The sequence below is a fragment of the Strix aluco genome, chromosome 7, assembly GCF_031877795.1.
Source record: "Strix aluco isolate bStrAlu1 chromosome 7, bStrAlu1.hap1, whole genome shotgun sequence".
NCBI classification, from domain to species: domain Eukaryota; kingdom Metazoa; phylum Chordata; class Aves; order Strigiformes; family Strigidae; genus Strix; species Strix aluco.
In genome coordinates this window covers 13,347,772-13,363,370 of record NC_133937.1, presented here as the reverse complement: position 1 = coordinate 13,363,370, position 15,599 = coordinate 13,347,772, and the positions used below count along the sequence as shown (strand labels likewise).

Here is a 15,599-nt window from a genome sequence, read left to right as displayed (position 1 = left end):
GCTTAGATAAAGCCAGCAAATACACATTAGCTTGATGACTTGATTTTGAAGCTGTGCTTTTAAAGAAAAATTATAGGCAATACAGTACAACCCCATTTGAAAGAGCTGGATTCGAGCCTTTCTGAGCCTGCCAGCCTTTGCTGGAGTCCTACTGCAAATTACTAAAAATGGTCAATCTCACTATCAAACTATGGTCAGTCTTACAAGCTGGCACAACCTGTGCATTTGCATGGGAAACTCCGTGCTGTCCCTACTATAGGTGTTAGCCTGCTGCATCACTTGTAAACTGACAAAGTCTAGGTGACTTCATAGGAGCTGTCTCAAAAGATCCCTCTGAGGTAAATGTGTCTTTTATGGGTATTTCTAAGAGGCCTCCATTTGAAGATCTTGGCATACGTAACATTTAAGTAAAACTCCTCTGGTCCTCTGGCACGTGTACAAGCAAAGACTAGACTGCTGAGCTGGCTAAGGAAGTGACAGGTGAAAAGCAGCTTCTAGCAGGGTCTGGACTGGGGAATCAATAGGATCAGTTTTCTCTAGTTCAGCAGGGAATTAAGTTCAATATATCAGAATAAAAATATCTGTTTGAAAATACAGGATTTGTTTTGCTCCTATCCAGTTGTTTTCTATTTCAAAAGATGTTCTGAAGTTAGGCATCTGAGGACTCTCAGGGGTTGTTCTGAGGGTCAAAGAACTTCAGAAGTCCAAAGGACAGAGAGTGGCTGATCTGAAGGTGCTTTTGGTCAGGGCATAATGCAGATGTACCAAGGACAGAGCAGATAAACTCATCCTACCATTCCAGTCCGCTGTACCAACTGGCACAGCCAAATAATTCATTGCATATAAGGGTTTTTGGTTTTGTTTTTGTTTTCAATTGCCTTTAAAAAATATATTGGCTACTGTGCCATCATGAAGCTTCCTGTAGGTCCACAATGCTGCCTCTAAAATAAGAAAAGAGCTATCGGATTCTCAGGCTGATATGTACTAGATGCCTTCTTTGTTATCAGTCTAAGAGAAGATGCTAAGGAGATGCTGGTAGATGGCCCATCTGTGTGAATACAAAATGGGACCTATGTAAGGAAGGTTGGCATATCACATTGCCTCATTATGCTTCCTTACTAAATTCCCATACATATATATATGAAATATATATTCAGATATAAATGTATGAAATGGGCTAATTAATGTTCAATCACTTGGACTTTTTTTTTTTAAACTAAATTCAGACACAGAGGCACATTATCTCATGGGAGTTCTCAGGGAAGATCAGCTAATGTTTCTAAATCATTGTCATGTTGTCATGATCTGTAAAATATTCATGATTCATATACTGTAGTTTAAGGAAAGTCATGGAATTCAGGAAATTACAATTTTGTGGGAGGTGGTATAGTCTCATTAATGAGCTACATCTGTCAGTTTTAACGAGCACAAGGACTTGTCCCTGTTTTTTTCCACAGGACTTATGAACAAAATAAGTCCATTGCTAAGAAAAATAACTAAAACTGTCTCTACTTAAAATATGGGGTTTTTTCCTTTTTTTTTTTTTTTTTCTTTTGTCCATTTCCTTGTGGTTCTCTAGATAGCAGAGGTGGTTCTCTAGATGCCAGATGAAGCCGTTCAGTGCCTGTGAAACAGCACTGACTTCGCAGCTTGTCAGTACTCCTTCTGGACCTTTCACCCACTATGATTTGCCAGAAGGTGATTCTGGCAAATTTTTCATGCAGCTGCCTAGTTAAGCTGGCTAGCAAAGCCTGCCTTAGCCATAAAAATAAGCCATTCATTTATGTGTTGTGTAGTCTTCAAGTTTTCAAAAATCTTCATAGTCCTGGATTGAAACTGCTTTTTTCTACTTCAGGAGTTCCAGAATGTGTGTGTCCTCAGTGGGCAGCTTAACTTAAAAACAGTAACAAGAACAAACAAACAAAAACCATCAGAGAAGCTAATTGTCTCTGTCTTTGACATATAATATGCCATCCAGGAAAAAGTAGCAAACATTAAAACACAAACCAAAAAACCCTCCAAAACTCTTGTCAGTTTTTACAAACTTGCAAATGCAAGAGGATAAAACCGTGAATTTGAAAGAATCTATGGGCTTGTCATGTGCAGACCATACAGGGAGAATAATTCTGAATCTAAAACCAAAATTAAAAGACCTTTTTCCCTGTGCAGTTTTTGCATGATTTTTGCAAGATTTTAAGGCCGGAAACCTTCAAATGAACCTGGGCACAGAGATGCTTTATCAGATGGCAAAAGGAAATTATTCTGTGGAGAATGACTTTCAGAGATTCACTGTATTCATGTAGTTACTATTAGCATACTGCGAACAGGGGCACAGAAGCTGCTTTTGTGGATTTACACAATGAGATTATGGAAGAGTGGAGATTATAGAAAGGGAGCAGACCCAGGAACCCACAGAGTATTATTCGTTGATCATGATACTGAAACAGAACTGCTTTCAAATCCTTATTCAGTTCCACGGTTCCTTGTAGGGTTAGGCACAGATTCGCACATCTTCTGTAACATTTGTTTGACTGCTTGTGGGATAGGCTTATTTGTGACTCTCCAGGACTTGGTCAGCAGTCTATATGACAAGTAATATTCTGATTTTTGTCATGCTTGGATTTTGTGTTGTTTCAGTTTACAAGTTGTTTTCAATTTGAACTTTGTTTTTCCAGTTGCTACTGTGTTAGAAAGTTACAAAAATATCAGTATATATCAATTAGCTGCACTGTTCTTAAATTACTTTTTGTATGAAACCGTGAGGTTTGTGGTTGTGTAGGTCCACTCTTCTGGAAAGAAACAGGTATGCCAAAAGGTTTCTCTGAACTATTTATATATAGGGCGAGTAAACAGTCTACAGAAACCAATACAGTGGCATCCTGTGTCTCCAAATTAGCAAGTAACTAGAGTTTGATTAAAATTGATATTGGATTCAGCAAGTCAGAGAGTTCTCACCTAACACAATCTATAAAATTAATCAGCCACAAAATACCACATGCAGATTGGCAAGGTCTTCATCCAAAAAGTTTTAGAAAATAAGCACAACTGGCACTTCAGATCCCCAGTACATATGAGAACAATATGCTTCACAGCAGTTTGTCACAAAATAGCATGCATATTAACAACTCATTAAGACTGCCACATGTGCAATAAATGCACATACATATGATGCTATTCCTGGGAGTGCTGCTCCATTGTATGGATTGGTTATGGTGTCCATTGTCACTTAGAGTCCCCTCTATAAGTAAATGCTTGTTTTCCGTTTCACAGATGCTATTTGGAGTGTAGCAGGGTATAAGCCTGCACAAGAAGTTTGTTGTGATAGTTTAAAGGCATCAGCATTGCAAGTGCCATTGTTTCACCCCTGGAGAACCCAAAGGAAAGTAATGTGATAATCTGTTTGGTTTTTAAGTTGTATGGTAAAACCTTAAAAACTACGGCAGGACAGGCTAGATGAGTTCCTCCATAGCTCTGCATCCCAGTAGAGACCTGGCTGAGAACAAAGCTCCTAGTCAGTGATCCTATGAAAAGAAGGTACATGTTTTTCTAGTTGCAAAATGCCGTCTCTCTTCAAAGCACTGTTCTTAGGTCTCTCATTAGTGCTCCCCACACCAGTGTTCATAAACCGTCTTCTGATGTGCTGTACAAGCTCTGCAGAAGGAGGGAGTGTAGTACTCCTTGCAATTTTCAGCTCCAGGTAAACAGTCTTCACAATAGTATTAAAAATCTCCATCCCAGGTTGCTCCAGGACAGTAGTCCAGGAGCTTATTTCCCAACCTCTCATTTACTAACCATGAACCAGTATCAATGTTAGATGGCCTGGGGAAGATAATTTATAGACTTTTATACTGGATAAGGCTTTCTGTTGCCATACTGTGATGCTGAAGGAATGGGGCAAATTTTTTGTCCAGGTCTGTGATTATTTCATGCCAAGCTTCTGGAGTAACTATATCTGCAAACAAACAAAATCCTACATTGCACTAATTGGCCTGCTCCCTGGGTACACAGGGAATTTCTGTCCCAGAGTTGTCAAAATCCGTTTTATAACCTTCTTGGCAGTTTCCAACATCCTTACACATTGCTGCAATCTCCAAAATGGTTTTCCTGGACTGTTTGTGCAGTAAATGCTTCTCTGGACATCCTTCAGCATGTGCTGGCTGCAGTCAGCAGGATCTCCCTTAGTCAGTCCATACACCCAGCCCTCTGGAGAGGGATCCACAGGCGATGTGACCTTAGTGAGACTGAACAGTGGGGTGGATAGGTATACAGTGTACTGCAATTCAGAATGATACTTACTGTTGTTCAAACAAGTTTATAATAAAATATTTTTAAATAGTCCTGCAACACTGAGAAGGTAGTAATGAGTGTTGTTTTTTTCTGGTGCCTCCTTTCTCATTGCTCCAGACCAGTCCTTTTGCTCAGATGATTCTTTACATCAAGGTCAGTTCGTTCATGACTAGAGAGCAAAGTTTCCTTCTCCCTAGAATTTAGTTTCTAAGCCTCAGATATACTGCACTGTAAGACATGAGATGGTTAGAACTGATTTTAGAATATTATTGTTCATGATCATTGTTTCGTATGTTCCAAGGTTGCTACATCATACTTGTTTATAATTACCATCTCCACTTCACCAATGTATTTTGAATGTTTGGGTGATTTGAATTGAAGAAGGGTTTAGTTTCATGTGTTTCTTTTTTCCTTTTTTATCTTTCTTCCCGCCTCCCCCTCCTTTCCCCCCACAAACAAAAGCAATTTAATCTGGCAATTTAATTTAGAAATCAATTATAGTAGATAACTCTTATACTCAATGCCCGTTAAGTATAGAGTGTAATTATTTGACTAAACAGTGCTGCATGTTTTGACTTTAAACAATTTGGCCCTCATAGTTAATTTATATGTTCTCATTTGTGCTTGGACTTCAAATGAGCGTTAGCAGATGTTGGCAAGAGGAAGGAGCTAACCACTGTGCAAGTTTGTGGCCCATACTTGGTGACTTCCAGCAAGATATATCATTACCCTCAAGAATTCTTGATTAAAAATCACTCCTCCTCTTTTCGGTTCGGTCAGCAGAACACTGAATCTAATTTTATAACAGTGTTGACCTAATTTTAGGAAACTAAGTTCCTGTGGGGCCTGTATTACTCCCTAGCCTATTTTCTGCAAGCCCCTCTTACAAGGGAATAGCTGAGGCTTGCCTTGGAGTCTAAAAACCATAACCAAAGGCCACACTTACAGATATTTTCATCTAGGCTCTTCTTGCTTGCATGAGAAGTACCCCGCTGTAACCTTTCCTTTAAGGTTTTGTTTAGGCAGCGGTTATCATGGTTTATTGCTGCTTGTGGTCACAGTAAGGGATGGAGCACAAAGGGAAATAAAATTATCTGAATTCCTTTCAATCAAATACATTTCCCAGTCATGCTTATTTTGAATGCTAGTATTCAAGCCTGCTTGAGTATCTCTCGTTATGATGTGAAAGTTTAGGCCTATAAATACTAAATTAAATAGATCATAGCTAACTAAACAAGTGATTTCTAGGAAAGGCAAGTGATTTTGTTCATTCACATCCTTATTTATTGCACAAACATTTATACAAATGCGAGGGGTTATCTTCAGCCATTTTTCTTGGATCACAGACAATCCCTTTTTTTAAAAACAGTGATGATTCTTACAGCAACAGCTGGAGAACAGAGTGAGCTGAAAGAAAGTGTTCCTTTCAAGGAAGCTAAGCACACACCATTCCTGCTTCCCTTTGACACAGTGAAATACCATTGTTCGGCTATTGCTTACACACTTTTCCTGTTTTAAGGTACCTGACTTGTGTCTCTTGAATAGGATCCATTGTCTGTGATAAACTGTGAATAGGCGATGATGAAGTGGTGGCTTCCTGGAAAGGAGCAGAATTAATCTTCACAATTCCCCATCCCTTATAAAAAAGCCTTCTGACAATTTGAAAACTGACAAGTGTGAGCGTTGTTAAAATTCATGTGGCTTGGAAAAAAGCCCTGTCGGATTGTCCATTTAAGCTCATTTTTAGGCTGGAAGCTTTTATTAGCTAGTTACAAATATATTTATTTTTAAAAAGAAATTATTGACCTTTAAAACCCTGGGGTTGGCTGCTGCCTGGCTTATTGGAGACTTGGTTATTTATATTCACAGAGGCCTAGGTAAGAGCTGGAAGTTTAGAGTCAGAGCCTAAGCAATGATCAGAAGGGTGGGTGATGAAAACACTGTATTTACATGAAATATAATTAAACAAGACTGACTGCAGAAGACTGAGATACCACTTCAGGACATTGGTCTACATTCCAGAGTGGGGGACCTTGAACTTTGTTTCCTTGCTTCTTCCACCCCCCCGCCCCGGGACAATTCTCATACCATCTGCAGTTTCAAAAATTTGCTTTATTCTTAAAATTTGCTTTATGCTTAAAAAGTAATAACTTTTAAAAGTAATATTAGGCCCTACCCTATAAGCAGTTTGGTACTCACAGAAATGTGTGTGATTGTAGGTTTCTGAATGAGGGCTGAATGTATGTATCACTAATTGTTGTATTTACCAGAGGAGGACTTGGCTATTTCTGCTGTGTCTTTTTGTATTTATATTTTCACCTCAGGAAATAAATTGTTTCCTAAGTTCAGGCAGAGGAACAATTTTCTGGCTGTCAAAACATATCAAGAAGCGATATATGAATGGGATATTAGTTACTGAGTTAACAGTACAGATCTGAGCATAAAAACTGTTGTTACTTAGCAGCTATAGATTGATGATAGATTAAATAATACATATTGGGTTGTTTTTCTATTGATTATTCTTTTGGTTTTCCTTACTTAAAATGCTTAGTTAATATCACAGAATTTCCCATCCCCAGCAGGTTAACTGGCATAGAAGGCTTGGCTCTGCATATTGAAGATGTTCAGTGAAAAGAGGTTGTCATGATTTAGCATGGCTCTGCGTTACAACAGGTGAAAATCAAATCCCTACATAGTTCTACAGCTTTCAATTTTTGTACTAGTGATATACTAGCACCCACATTTCTTCCCTTCATTATTTCTTTAGCAGACTACAGATGTCTACTATTTCAGTATTTTTAAGGAGATGTTCACACCATATTCTTTATATTTCAGTGGTGGCTCCTAGGTCTTTTCTTTCTTTTCTGCATCACAAAATCCATTGTCCCATACCTCCACCATCTACAAGATTCTGTTCCTTCTGGATGCCTACCCTTGTGTACTGGCAGTGGGAGACTAAAAGGCAGCGTGGATTCTGCTGTTTTGACAATTTATGGATACTGAACCGTCCAACAGAAGGATCAGAATTCATGTTCCCTATCCCACTGCCACAGAGAAAATCCATTTGTCCTGCAGCGCTTCAGAATGGTGACTGTCAAGACTACAAAAGATGTTGAACTGATTTTGTAATGTACTATAAAGTAATGTCATAGTGACAACCATCTTTTGCTCTGGTATCTGTTCTCTAGCACCACCAATCCCCACGTGCCCCCCACCCCCACCCCAGCAGGCATTATCCCTGCTTTCATTGCACAAGGATTGTGAGCTGAAGGTGCAGATGCTGTGTCACAAGGTCTGCATCTAAAGACATATGTTTCAGTTCCCACCCACAGTATGGACCATAGGACAGCTACAGATTTGGGGGAGATGACATCTGTAACATCACCTATATATTCTATTTGCCACTTTATTTCACTCCATTTGTATTTGTTTTCTTTTTCTTTTGTATTCATTTGTAACTTAATCCTTAATTCTTTACTGATTCTTTCCTAAATCCACTGTAAGTCTGGGAAATGTTGAGAGTAAAAGAGGGGAGCAAGTACTTTTTCATTTCTCCTTTTCCTTCCCTCTCATTTCTTTCCTTCATTTTCCAATGAGGTCTATCGCTCCCTTTCTCCCTCAGCTGTAGTTATTTTATTCATTAGCAGAGCAATGCTGCAAATGGATATTTCAGGTGGCAGTAGGGAGCAGAGAATGGCTGAAGGAACTGAGGAGTTTTTCTCTGTCTGTAGATCTAATCATGATGCTGCACAGGGATATTAGTCTCTCCTGGTCCTGTTCTCTCCTACTGCACAAAAGCCAACCTTTCATTTTCTGAATCCTTTATGGTGTGCATGCATTTGGCTCCAAGAACTTTATAGACTCCCTTTGCAAGAAAGTGCACAAAGAGAGTTAACATTTGCATTTACCTTTTGAGGTGCAGCACTGATAAACTTTTGATTAATGTTAAACCTAGTAGTTTTTTCTCTTTCCCCATTAGGGTATCTAGGAACAATATGCTGAAGGAAAAGTACATTATTCAGGGAGGGCGGAAAAAAAAGTAATAATGTGATGTTGTTGCAATTCTCCTGAGACTTCTAGAATTATTAATAACTTTTTTTTAATAGCAAGTGGTAGAAGTGGCTGTCATCTGTGTTGAATTCTAGCTCACGTTCTCTAATCACTTTCCCTTTCTTTTTAATGTTTCTCTTAGCTTTCTGTGAGAAACGCATTTTGAGATTAAATTACCATGCTTAGACAGGGTGAATGTGTTGCAAGGTAGGGGGCTTTAGATTAGCTGGTTTGAGGTATGTGCAGGGAGCAGAAGAGAATGATTCCACTCTGTTCTGATCAGTATTTGTAAGGTCCTGCACTTGCAGCCTGTATTACCATTTTCAAGTTCTGAAACTATTGTTATAACAATAGACTTATCTATTCAAGATACTAGGCTTGACACAGGTAAAACTGGATGAAATTACAGGGTTACTGTAGTATGTTGGAAGTCAGACTCTGTATTTTTCAGTGGTCCCATTCAGCTTTAATATTTATGGATCTTTCTGTTAAGTTTTTGTCTTTTTTCATCAAATATCAAACTTCATTGCAAGCACAAATATTCTACTTAATTATTTTCAACTCCTGAGGTTTCAAACCCATTAAACAGCAGAGAGGCTCAGTAATTGTTTTATTACTAATACTGAAAGTGTAATAATACTAGTGGCAACAGAGGACAGTGAGCAAAGCAATAAGAAAAATGTAAAGGCATAAATGGCATCATTAAAGCTGTTTCACAAAAGATAAACACGACAGTCAGGTTAATATTTCAGACCACAGATAAAAGTTTTAATTAACTCTTCCTTCCATTTCCCTGGTGAAGAAACTAGCTGTAGAATTATTTGGCTTTCTTAGAAGTCCAAGGCTTTCTGTATTGTTTCCTTTCCTTTCAAGTCAATTACCAGCTATAATGAAGTAAACTACTATAACGTAGTAGATGCTTTCTGCAGTTCCTGGTAACATAGAGGTTGTCTTTTTTTAGCCCAATATTTTTGTCGGTTCCCAGTTCTGTTCTGTCCTGGCCTCTAAGGGCAGCAGATGGGGTACACACTGTTCCTGATGCATCCTGGTGGGATATGGCATGGCTCTGCTGCACACCACTACAGTGGTGTCCCCAAGAAGGAAGCCTGAACTGTGTCCGGGTATGGCAGGGTCTTATGTGTTTTATGACCTTAACGGTGTCCTGGAGTTTTATGGGATAATTTCTAGTTTACTACACATTCAGTATAGTAGACGTGACATAGTGGTGATAGTAAAGTTGTGAGGATGTGGTTGTAAGCAAGGCAGAGTTTGTAGGTACTTTAGCAACTGAAGAAAGGCTAGTCTGCTCAAAGCTTCCATGTCCTTTTCTGTTTACCTGAGGATGCCTATTTAAATTTATTATTTCTGCCTACAACCTTACCTCAAAGATGATCAGATGTGATTTGTGAAGCTGCAGTTGTATTTCTGGTTTTTTGCTTCTTTAGCATCTGGAACTGTTATGGTGTTATGCATGCACATGTATGTAAACACAGCACAAAGGTTCATGTGGTTTTTGAGAGTTTTATCTTTTAAAATTTCATGACAGCACTTTTAATGTTTAGAACCTAGAAAAAAACTTGAGTCTTTTCACTGCAAAAGATGGAATGAAGTCTGTAACATTTATCTCAGTTGCTGTTTCCACTACACGCTTTATTTGTGCCCTTGTACATCTTGATGCATTGGTCTTGTCCTGTAAAATTCCAGTGTATCTGCAGCATGCAAATTCATCCTTTGCTATATGGTTTCAAGTACTGTGTGGCTACAGGCTCCAGGCTTCTTTATAAATCAACAATCTCAGTAATTTTGTTAGTAAAACCTGCTCCTGGGTGGCTTTTACACTGGTTGCTTCACCCTGTGGATCATGGTATTGTCCTCTGTGTAACCTATGTATCACTTGGATGGTACATGCTTCGCTAAACGTTACCTGACATTGCTGGTGCCCTCAGGAATAAGAACATTTTTCTCATATACACACCATTAACATGACAAGGTTGGGAAAGACACAAGTAGAAATAGGAAGAAAAAGCTACAGAGAGCTTGCTGAGTATAGCCAAAAATTCAGATTGTGTCTAAGATCAATTTCAGATGTGTCATCCCTAGAACTGCTTTAGAGAATGTACTCTTTGCTTTCAGAACTGTTTCCCTTTGAACTGTTATTCGTTTATTCACACAGATTGTCTTTAATGCAGCATTCCTAAACTAGCCAATAACTCAATAATGAAATCGCCTCAAAAACTAAAGATAATACATGCCTAGCATACTTAGTTTCCTCGTAATTTTGGAAATTTAAATTACAGTCAAAGGAAAAGAAACAAGCTGATATGAAGTTAAAAGACTTTTTACATGTTAATGAAATGAACAAGGAGAAAATTTTTTCTATTGTTTCATTTGTTGAAAGACAGTTTTGACAAGTCCGAATTATAAGACAAAGTTCAAAAGTATGGGAAAAGCTATTTTGTGGTGAACACAATATTGTTTTTATTTTGCTTGAGCAAGAGAGAACTAAAATGGTGCCTTGGAAACTGCACCATCTGTGTTTTATCTGGGACAAAATACAGAGCACTGTTTGAAATAAATAAATACTACAGATTTTAATGAAAAAGGCATTAGTCCTAACAAAATAATCAAATAGAAACTGAAAATTGCTGGCATTATTTTAAAGAAGAGTCTGTGAAAATTCAGTTGTGATTGAAATGGATATATTACCTTGTATTTATATTAGGTTCTGACACTACTTTCACACATGTATCCTGAGATACACCACACATTTCTTACTCCTTTATGCTTCAGTTGGTTGTACTCTTCACTGGTGTAGTTGGTCAAAGGTTCAAATTCTATTGGACTGAAAATGTAACAAGAGTGTGGTCAAGTTTGTTGAGCAATACAAAAACTGAAGGCAAAGAAAGCAATAGTACCTCTCCAACAGATTCATTTAACCCTAATTTACGGGATGTTTGAAACCAAGACTTCTTTACTCTGAGGAAAGAAAAATGCTCTCATCAAAAAGTAATGTCTAATCGTAATGGTTAGATGCCTGTTTTGTATATCATATATGCCTTACTTTCATCCCTATGAACATACTTGATCTTAGACTAAGATTAGGTTCGATCTTAATTGATAGACTATGTTACAAGAAGTTTCTGGAAAGCAATATAGCAAGTGTGCGAAATGTCCCCTGTTCTAAAACTAGCTCCTGTGTATAGTTCAACTTAAAATACCATTTTAGTGAAGATTTATAGAACTGTTCAAAATATTACCTGTAGGTACTGTTTGTTTACCTTTTAACAAAGTACTATGCAATGAGGAGGAGGTAATCTTGACTCTGTCCAGTGTGCAATGAATAGAGCTACAGCTGCCTGAGTTACAGTGACATTAATAGTGAACCATGAAAGTGGCTAAGTGTGCTTGTTGCAATAGAGAGTGAAATTTTACCCATCTTTGCATGCCTGTGTGGAGGAGAGTATGTTTTAGCAAGTAGTTGGGATAAATTTGATACCTTTCTAGAGGTTGTTATCAAGAGCTGGTATGTTTCTGATGTGTAAAAACTTGTTAATTTGTTTAGAGCTCTTCATCTTTGGATGGAGCTTTACTTTCAAATGAAATTTACAGAAATAAGTGAGAAGTGAAGTAAAGCAGCTTCTATTTAAGCTGATTTTTTGAGCTGAAGAACTTGGCTGAACCTTCACCTTTTCTGAATGAATTTATGAGTCAAAATCCACTTAACTTCTGCCTTTCCTGACTTCAGTTTGTGGAGGTGAACTGCCAAGAGGGACATGAAACTCAGAGCTGAGGGGATCCCTAGCCACTCATCAAAGCAGCTGCCTGACTCCAGTCTGTGGCTGGTCTAACCTTTTTAGGCTCAATCAGAGCTCCAGAGTTGAGCATCTCTGTCTTAGGGATGTTTCCTATGGATTTCGGTATAGCAGCTATGTGTCTTATACCCCTTGAACATGAAGTTACAGTGACAGTGGACTCTCTATTTGGACTAAGACAGGCAGGACAGTAGGTAGAACTGTACTAGCTGCTCTTTAGCAGTGAGACTAATTTCCCTCTTGCTGTCCTCCCATCTCACCAGTAAAAGAATGACCCAAGAGCCTGATCATAGCTAAATAGTACTGGAAGTGCTTGCTTGTTTATTTTGGTGAAAATATTACACCAGAAATGAAGCTTCCCAGGAAGGCCAGCAATAACCCTGTAAAACCCATACAACTCATCTGGACCATAGCCAGACCATTTTTCGACAGTGATATGAAATGCCATACTTTTCCTTAATAATTCATGTTGCAACCAAGAAGCCTCAAATTAAAGCATGTGCTTCTGCTTTACAAACAGCTCCTTGCACATGTGCTGACTTCACAGCTGCTTCCTGCAGTCTTTGACTTCTGTAATTAGAACAACCAGAGAGCCCAGCTAATGATATTAAACTAACTGGTCCACAAGTCTAGAATGTCATTTATCTCAAGGGTTTAATTTGCTGAGTATGGGGCAGCACGATACAAGGTTTGCATGCGTGATGGATGTAACTTGATTTTTTTAGCTCTTGTTGCTAAGTTACAATAAACTGTTATCACAGTACATCGTCTGCATTTAAATGGATGCAGATTCCACCTGAAAAGAGCCATACTGATGAAATCTGATAATATACTCATGTCTCTCACAGACAGGAAAATAAAACAGAAAAACCCAACTTGTGAACAGAATAATTTTGTATTCAAGACATTAGCCAGACAGGCTCAAAAATAACTGTTCAGACCCCAGAGCCTATGACATGTGCTACAGTAGCAAGCGACTAAGAGCTTGCATACAATAAATAGCTACTAATTTAAAAATAAGTTGCATGAATATTATCACGTGCTTAAAGACAGAATCACAATGACTTGTTGTTTGAATTGCACTTTTGAGTTATATTCCCTGGAAATAATCTGATACCCTTGCAGTCAGATATCATATCTAAATGCTGAGAAAAAAAGGTAAATTAAAAAAAAAAAGTACTGAAGTCTCTGCAGTTGTCCAAATGATTAGAAATAATCTTAAAGCATAATACTGGTAAATGCTTTCCACTTTTAGTGGAAAAATGTACCATATTCTGATGGAAAATGAGGTAGAATCTATGCTGACAAGTCAAGCCATTGTCCTACCTCCTCCTGAAGATCCGTACCGAAGTCCTTTAAGTTCTCTGAAATAAGAATCTGTTTTCCCCTAATCTATTTAAAAGATTGCATGGAGGGGCAGTAACTAAGGGGAGTGTTTACTACTGCCATCTTTGAGTTCATGCCAAAAATATTGATGCTGGTCAACAGAGCGTGGGTCTTGGTGACTACCTGGAAGCTGAACAGTGTTCAGTGTTAACTGCTGATACCTGTTTGGTCATCTCCATTGATGTGATCGATGTGGGACCTGTCATTGTCTTTGAGTAGAGATTCCATTTCATAGCAATAATGTCAGGGCAGTTCTTTGTGGGTTTAACAGTCAACACTCAACTGATTGCAAGTACACAGGAGGTCTGAACAACTAGAACATGTAAGACATTGCAGAAAAATACTGTATAATGTATAAGAAACATAGGTACATCCAATTACAATTGCAACACTTGCCACAGTACAGAGAACATGTAAACCAAATGAAATGTCTTCACTGCAGTTAGACCACTAAAGATCCAAAGGTAAGATTGTGCGATTCTGCAATGGGCACTAGCTAGTCTGATATTCTGTTTTATAGACTTAGAAAAGCAGGATGCTGGGTTCATTTTAAAGGTGTCACCCTCTGAAGTAAGCCATTTGGTAAAACCATTGGATTGACAGAAATTAAGCTGTTAGACATTCAGTGAAATCTTTTCATTAAAATCACAACTAAAAACTGTCAATCAGCCCCAGCAGAAACCTGCTTAGATAACTCTGCTTGATATCCTGTACTTCCTTAGAAAATGGAAGAAGGGAATTTTGCCAGGATTTCAGAACTGGGAGAAGCAGCTTCTCCCTTTACTTTAAATTGCTGTGCCAGAGACACGTACCGTCCTTGCAAAAATCCTCCTGCAACGCTGAATTTTTGATTCACAGCAGAAAAACCAGAGAGAGGAACACAGCCAGAATACGCAGCGCAGCGCTGCGTGTGCTCCCGCAGACTTGTTCTGGTGGTTTCAGCGGGCACTACTTTTGAAAAGCCTGCACATGGATCATATCTCTCTGATCCTACGAGAATCCCCCAGAGGGAGGGGAAATGACAGGGAAGCGTTTCCGTGGACTGTGGAATTTCAACTCGTTAAAGTGATGAAACAACTGCCGTGGGAACGAACCCGCACGGAGCCCATGGCGGGCGCCCGGTACGCTGTATTCCCGGCGGCGGAACACAAAAGCCCGATCGTTTTAGCAATATTGAGAAGCTTCTTGTATTCCCCGAAGCAGGTGGTGGTGCTGCCGTAAAAGTTGCATTAAGGGGAGAAAATGCCGTCTCCAGGCTCTGTTTTGAGCTGCCGCCCCTCCGGGCGGGCGCAGCCGGGAGGCGCGCACAGGGTTAAGGCCGGGCGGGCAGAGGCCGATGGCACGGCACGGCACGGCATGGCATGGCACGGCACGGCACAGCACAGCATGGCTCGCCCGCCGCGCCGGGGCCAGCGGCAGCGCCAGCTCGGGTGGGTGCCCAGCGCGGCCCCCGCCGGGCGTCGGGCGGCTTCTGGGCAAAAAAAGACTTTTAAAGCTCTTACCTTGGTCTAGTCCAGTGTAGCTTTTTGGTTGCTGTCCGTCCGCTGCCAGAAAGAGAGAAATGAGTGCCAGATTCCAGTGAGTCATCCTAAACGGCAGAGCGGGCTCCTCTCCGCACCGGCTGCTGGCTGCCTCCGCCGTCTGACAGCTGCCGCCTGGCGCGGGGACGCGCGCGGCCCATTCCGCAGCCCGCGGCGGGGGGGGGGGGGGGGGGCGCGGGAGCGGAGCCGGCGCCGAGGGGCGGCGGGAGAGGCAGAGGCGGGAACGTACCATGTGGCTGCTGCCCCCCGTCTCCGCCCGCGGCGCAGCCCCGCAGCGCGCTGCCCAAAAGTTACTTTTCAGTACGTGATGCGCTCTCTGATTTCAGAGCCTCCCCGCTCCTGCCCTCTTCGCAGTCTGTGCGCAGAGGTACTTCTCGGCATTTCGGCGATAGCATCACCATCGCTCTCTTCTGGAGGCCGGCATGGATGCTGTACGCAGTGTGTTCAGTAAAGGGAGTCTGTCTTGTGGCTGTGTGAAAAGCAGCTCTTGGTTTCTTGCAGCAGATTTATAGGCGGTTTATCT

The 15,599-nt window shown here is 40.2% G+C and overlaps 1 protein-coding gene across 1 annotated transcript in view; it reads right to left on the bottom strand.

Annotated features, from left to right (window-relative positions):
- Positions 1–15,151, bottom strand: part of RASGEF1A (RasGEF domain family member 1A) — a 174,286-nt gene extending 159,135 nt beyond the window's left edge. The window contains exon 1 of the mRNA XM_074830507.1: positions 15,038–15,151. The gene's annotated coding sequence lies outside the window, so the exon portion shown is untranslated. The remainder of the gene's footprint in view (positions 1–15,037) is intronic.
- Positions 15,152–15,599: the final 448 nt, after the last annotated feature.